Genomic DNA, 6638 nt, shown 5'->3' on the forward strand with positions numbered 1-6638 from the left:
CCTGGGGGCAGCCGGCGCGGACCTGCGCCTCTGCCGCTTGCTTGTCCGCGGAGCCGGGCCGGGCCGCCGCGCCAGGAGCGTCCCCGCGCTGGCGCAGACGCTCCGCTGCAGCAGGAGCTCGGTCTTGCCCGCTCCGTCTGCTCCGCGTGTTCTTGAAGCCTTTACTCTTGTGACCTGGTGCCAGGGCAGCCGCTACTACTGAATTACTGCACGAAGGGCGCGCGCGCTTGGGGCTGGCCCTCGGCCTGCTGTGTGTCCAGAAACCAGCTGGAGTTTTGCTCTGGACTTGTGCCGCGGCTCCCCCGCCCCACGCAGTCCACCCAGCCCAGCAAGAGATGGCTGCTCCATCATTCAAGCTTGGGAGTCGGCAGAGGTTGGACAAAGTAGTCACATGCCCCCGTTGCACGCCTTAACCATGCTAGTCTGAGGGACCATTAGGCCCTGGTGGACCTTTGATTTTTGATACTGGCTCTTCTAAGGTAACAATGTTGGCAGCCCCCCACTACCAGAAGGATAGTTTTTTGGTGAATAGGGGAGTCCTCAGAGAGCCCAGAGATGGCTGAGGAGCCCAGTCTGAGATTCTCATGTTGACTGCAGATATGAGAAGTAGTTCTGGGAGGAAGGAGTGGATCAGGTCACAGCTCTCTCTTTGTGTCTCTCCTCTGTCCACCTCTGTAGTGAGGTGAGTTTCATACCTTGTACATGGGGGTGATTCAGTATTTGAGTCTAGAGCAGTGACCATCAGTGAGTTGGGAGTATAGGACCTGTTTCAGGGGCTGGCTGTCAGGCACCCTTATAACGTTCTAACCAATAGAGCTAGCGTCATAGAAACACAGCTTCAATTCTGGTAGAGCTTCCTTGATCCAGAAAGCTAGCATTCATTCTTCTTTCCAGTTGAGATGGAGGATTTCCTGAAAACATCACCAGCAATTATCTTCCAAAGCTTTCAGATGCTTCCAACATGGCATCCAGGTTTCACACCCGTACAGCAGGATAGGAAAGACCCTGCTAGAGTTTGGTTTGGGTCGATTTCATGATCATCAAAGATGGGATTTCAGAGATGTTAAATGTTGTCTGTATTTTTGGGAAAGGTGGCTATTCAGGTAGGGGAGATACTCCGCATTCTTCAAAGACTGTCCTCTAATTGTAATATGCGAAGGAACAGCTGATTGGCTTGGTGTGGATTGGTAAAATATCTTGATTTTTGTGAAGTGGGCAGTGAAGCCAAGCATTTCATATACTTCACAGAGATGTACTTACTAATGTAAATATACTGTGTAGAAAAGGTAAAAGTTCTCTGGGCATTTCCCTGGCTGCATGCTGAAGGGCATAATTGCAAGTAAGATAAATGACATGGGGAATAACAGCTACATTAGGAACTTGCACTGCTTTAAATGCTGTCAGCCTTTTGAATCGCTGTGGAAATAGGACTCTACTGTGCAAAGACACACCCAAGGGTCATTCCTACTCATCCTAGTAGAGAGAACCCCTGAGGATATTTAGTGGCATATGTGAGCTGCTCAGATTCTGTGCTTTTGAGTGCCAAAGAAAAAGCTATACATAAATAAAGGTGAGCTTAGCATTTCTGCCTAGAAAAGGTCAGTAGAAGCATTGGGGGTAAGCCAGAAACAGCTCTCACTCAAAGTCACAGATTCAGACAATGCATACAGTAGAATCCTGGCGCAGGCAAATCCCAAAGGTGGACTGGACTCAGAGGTAAAAGCTAACATCCCCAGTAAAGCTACTCTTCCCTCCAGTGCTCAACAGTGAGGAAATGCCATGCCTAAAGAAGTGATTAAGTGGATCTTTATGACCAGAGGCAAATATTCGTCAAAACTTCTGCCTGACTCCTTCCATCTGCCTTTTATCTGAACCGGAAAGGGTTTAGGAAAATAAGACACATTTCAAGTGAAACAGAGCACACCAAAAACCTTTAAACAGAAAAAAGCAAAGGGGGAAACTGAATCATAAGGAAATATAAAGATCAGTCTCTTAACATCATGGAATCATAAAAAGTTGGGAGGGAAGTCATGTCCAACCCCGTGCTCAAAGCCGGACCATCCCCAAAGAGATGTTCCCAGCCAGGGCTTTGTTCAGCCAGGTCTGAAAAACGTCTAAGGCTGGAGATTCCACCACCTCTCTGCGTAGCTTGTTCCAGTGCTTTATTACCCTCCCAGTGAGAGAGTTTTTCCTAATATCTAACCTAAACTTCCCTTGCTGGAACTTGAGACTGTTGCTCCTTGTTCTGTCATCTGCCACCACTGAGAACAGTCTAGCTCAGTGGCAGGCAATTATTTCAGGCGGAGGGCCGTTTACGGAGTTTTGGCAAGCCATTGAGGACCACATGGGTAGGCCCGCCCCTTGACAGGTGCCCGATCCCCTGGTTGCCATCTTGGGACCAAAAGTCCCACTCCCTGACCTTTGCCATCAGAAGTCCCTCCCCTTAACCCTGGAGTAACTCCTTTCAGCAAGGTGTTTTGCCATCTCTGAACCAGCAAAATACCAAATTATATTCTAAAAAATCTCAAATATGTACTACAACATTCATTAATTTCATTTCAAAAAACATTTTTGTCCTGATTTACAGGCATTTATGTAGTGTACATTGAGATGATAGTATAAAAGCTTAAAATGAAATCTTACTCTTGTATATTGTGGGAGGGGTGTGGGTGGGAGGGTGAGTATAGGGTGTGTGTGATTAGTTGGGGTGTGGATAGATGTGGGGTGTGTAGGCTGTGGGATGGGCATGGGTTTTGTGGGGGCCTGGGAGAGTGTAGGGGAGGGTTGTGGTTTGTGGAGGGGGAGGGTTTGCCCACAGCCTGTTTCCTCCCTCCCCCCCACCGACCCATGGCAGGCAGAGCCCCCGCCAGCACTCCTGCAAGCCTGTGCTCCTGTCACTCCTGGCCCCGGGGCATTGATGCAGTCCCCATGCTGCTTGGCAGGGCTTGCGTGGCTGCAGCAGAGAAGGAAGAGACGGGCTTAGCCACCACCACCTTCTCCTTGTCGCACACTACCACAGCAGCGACAAGGAGATGTCATCTTTGACACAAGCCAGGGGCAGATAAATGTTAATTTTCTAAATTTTTGAGGGGCCCCACAGGTCGGATAGAATGGCTTGGCAGGCCAGATCCGGCCCGCGGGTCATATTTTGCCCACCCCTGGTCTAGCTCTATCCTCTTTGGAACCACCCTTCAGGTAGTTTGCCATCCCTCTCTTTGATGAGAAGCCTGAAAGGTAAGATTCTTTTTTTGTACATATATATAATGCGGACTAACTAGATAGTTTTATTTTAGCAGTTAAAACTCGGCAAGAGACTAGACCAAGACTTAAGCCCCTTGTTTAGTTAGAGTCCAGTGTGAGGGGGAGTTTGTTTGGAAACTCTCTCTCACGTTCCTTTACTGTAAGCTTGCTGAGAGGAAAGAGGTTGCAGGGAAAAGGAAACCCTTCAGATCAAGGAATAGCAAACAGGCCAACTACAGCAGGGTTTGCTGGGGAAGGTTTGCTTGGAAAGAGGCACAAAATGAGAGGCAGCAGATTAGAAGACCAGGAAGCATGACTGGAAGATGTTGTAATACCAGAACCACTGCCACTTCCAGCTCTTCCTCTGCTTCCACCTGCAAGGTGTCTGTCCAGGCAGGACCATACACTGTTGAGGCTTCCACTCAGGTCCTGGTTTGGTGTGGTACAGACTGCAAGCAGCTTACAGGTTCCTTCTAGTGTCAGCCAGGTGGAGGAGTGCTTGCACTGTGAGTGGTGCCTTCTAGTGGTGTCCCTCACGGAGAAGGCAAGAGAGCTACAAGATGAGGTAGCGGGGCTCTGAAGCAGCCTCCGCCATGAGGACTTCATCAGTTCTATGCTGGAGGAAACCTCTAGGACTGGAGGATGGACTGCCAGAAGTAGTGCTAGAAAAGAAAGAGGCCATGAGCTCCCAGGAAGATGGAAGCTGGAAGCTTGTATCTTCTGGCAGCAAGAAGTCACCATCCCCATATGCAGTGGTTTGCCTGGAAAACAGGTATAGAGTCCTAGCAACAGAGAAGGAGGAGCACATTCCATTGGTGGAAGAGGCCAGGGCAGGAATCCTAAAGGCGGGGAAGATTGAGAGCACTGCTATGAAGGGGAAGTAATGGATGGTGGTTGGAAACTTCCTTCTATGGGGGACAGAGGGATCCATCTGCTGGCCTGACTGTTGTCCCAGGAAGTCTGCTGCTTGCCTGGAGCTCAGATCCAAGATGTCACACAAGCAGGGCTGTCCATGGAGAGACGGTGAATCTCAGGGCAACTGCCCCGGGCCCTGCACTTTGGGGGCCCCCACAAAGCCAGGCAGAGCAGCAGTGGCATGGAGCTGGGCGGAGCGGCGACTCTGCCTCCAGCTACTCGCTCCCCCCTGGCCCCCGTTGCCACCACCACCACCAATGGCGGCGGCAGCTTCTTCAGGTCCAGGATCAGAGTAGGGGCAGGGCCCTGCATGGGCTGATTTGCCCTAGGTCCTGCACCCTGCTCAGGTCACCTCTACGTGGAAGGATTACCGAGAGTCTTGTAGACTCTTGTTTGACTATTTTTTTAAATATACATTTTACATTGTACTTACATGACAGTAAACTACTACAAGAAAAATACAGGCCATACTGTTAGCCTCAAGTAAAAGTCTAAGAATACCATTAGTGATTCTTGCAATTAAAATAAAGCAGTAGGCCTACACAATACATCTCAATGGGTTTTTTAATCATTCCTGAAACATTAAATGTGCTAAACTTCATATACTGTAAATATCTCACCTTAATATACCCATTACACTTGTGTTTTAATGCTACCATCGCATAATTATGTAACCAAAATGTGAAAAAATACAAACATATAAAATCTCATGAGAATGTATGTCTTAACTTTTAAATGATTGGTTTCTTGCCAGCTTTGAGAGAAGCTTCTGAGCGTTGAGGGCTCTGGGTCTGGAGGAAGACCCTGAGCACTGCTCTGGTCCATGGTCCCTGGGGAGCTAGGTGGGGGGCCAGCCTGTGGCTCTGCACCCCCAGCTGCTCCCAGCACCTGCCTGCAGCCCCAGGGTCAGGGTTGTCCTGGGCAGGGAGTGAGTAGGCTGCTGAGGCACTGGCCCAGCATTGCTCTTCCATCCTTGCTGAAGGCTTCTGGTCCATCTGCTCCCTGGATTCAGCCGCTCCCCAGATTCAGCCACTCCCCAGCTCCGAGGTCCAAAGCCCCACTGAGAAGGGCTAGCTCCCAGCCAGAGCACCATACCACCTCTCCCAGCCTTCCCCTCCTCCTGACTTTATCACTCCTGGGATAAGAGTCTCTGTGTCAGCTATGGGAGCTGCCTCGTATCTCCAGGTGCCTTGGGAAGCCAAGCCCTGGCAGCTGCTCCCAGCTTCCCAACCCAGCAGATGGCCAACTGCAATTCTCTTTGCAACAAATGCTGCCTTCCTGTCACCGCGCTCGTGATGGTGCTCGCAATGCCGCTCACGGGAGCGGTTGTTGCCACCACAGTGCTCCCACCGCGCCCAGCTGCTGTTATGTCTCAGCTGTGTGTTCTTGGGAACCCTGGCACAGGATGCAGTCTGTCTGACTCACAAAGAATTTCCCCCTCCCTCCCTTCCTCTACATAAATGAAACTGATTAAGATGCAGTGAGAGACACACCTAAGACCCTCCAGATAAGGGTGACCAGAGTGAAACAACTGCCCTAGGTCTCATTTGCATCCAAGATGGAACCAGATGACCATTCATTTACATGAGAGATGGAGAACAGAAAGCCTGAAGCAGAGACTGCAGTGAATTCTGGGACCAGAGAAGCAGGGGAGCACTGCATGATGGGGAATCTGTGCTCCAAATGCTAATCAACCCATGTTCACACACACCCAACTCAGCATTTATCAGACTAGTTCTCATCTGGATTTACAAAGGACTAACCCCCTCAGACACACACACGCCTCTAAGTTTAATAGGCATCTCAGGCCGTACCTTCCCCAGTCCCACTATGGAAGGCCTATTTAAACTTGATTGACTAAAACTCGGTTCCCTAGTTAGGGAATGCTGAGGCAAGAGACCAAGTCAGAGGGGGTATGGGCAACATTTGAACAATGGTTAAGGGTTCATCACAGCATCCAGCCCATTGGAGTCCTAATCACAGGTGTTGCCATACCTTTCCCGAGACAACTGGTGGAAGTCCTCTCCACAAAAGGTTATGAGCACCCCAATAATTGTTTTAAGTCTGTTAAAAGACTATAGTAAGATCTGGAAAAGTCATGCTAAGCTGAGGCTTGTGCACAACAAGTAAAAATCCAAAATCCTGATGCTGCAAGCTATCTATTGTTCCTGAAGAAACCATGAGATATCCCATCAGTATATCTGCCACCCATAGGAATCTCAAGCTGGCTCCCAAGTATTTGGGTTACTCCCTAATCTTAAGTGTTTCCTGATTATCAATCAGTTTCCTGAGATGGTCCAAACCAGATAACCCCTTGTCAATAGAAAAGACAATGATTTACACTACTGAGGGTGCTACGGAGCAGCTGAACTGAGGGTATAAAAATCTGTAAGTGTGTGTGCTGCTAGAGGGAGAGAAGAAGAAGAGGAAAAGGAAGGAAAAGAAGTAGAAGCAGGAGGAAAGAAGGAGAAGAAGAAAGAAGA

The sequence above is a fragment of the Alligator sinensis genome, unplaced genomic scaffold (assembly GCF_000455745.1).
Source record: "Alligator sinensis unplaced genomic scaffold, ASM45574v1 scaffold1191_1, whole genome shotgun sequence".
NCBI lineage: Eukaryota > Metazoa > Chordata > Crocodylia > Alligatoridae > Alligator > Alligator sinensis.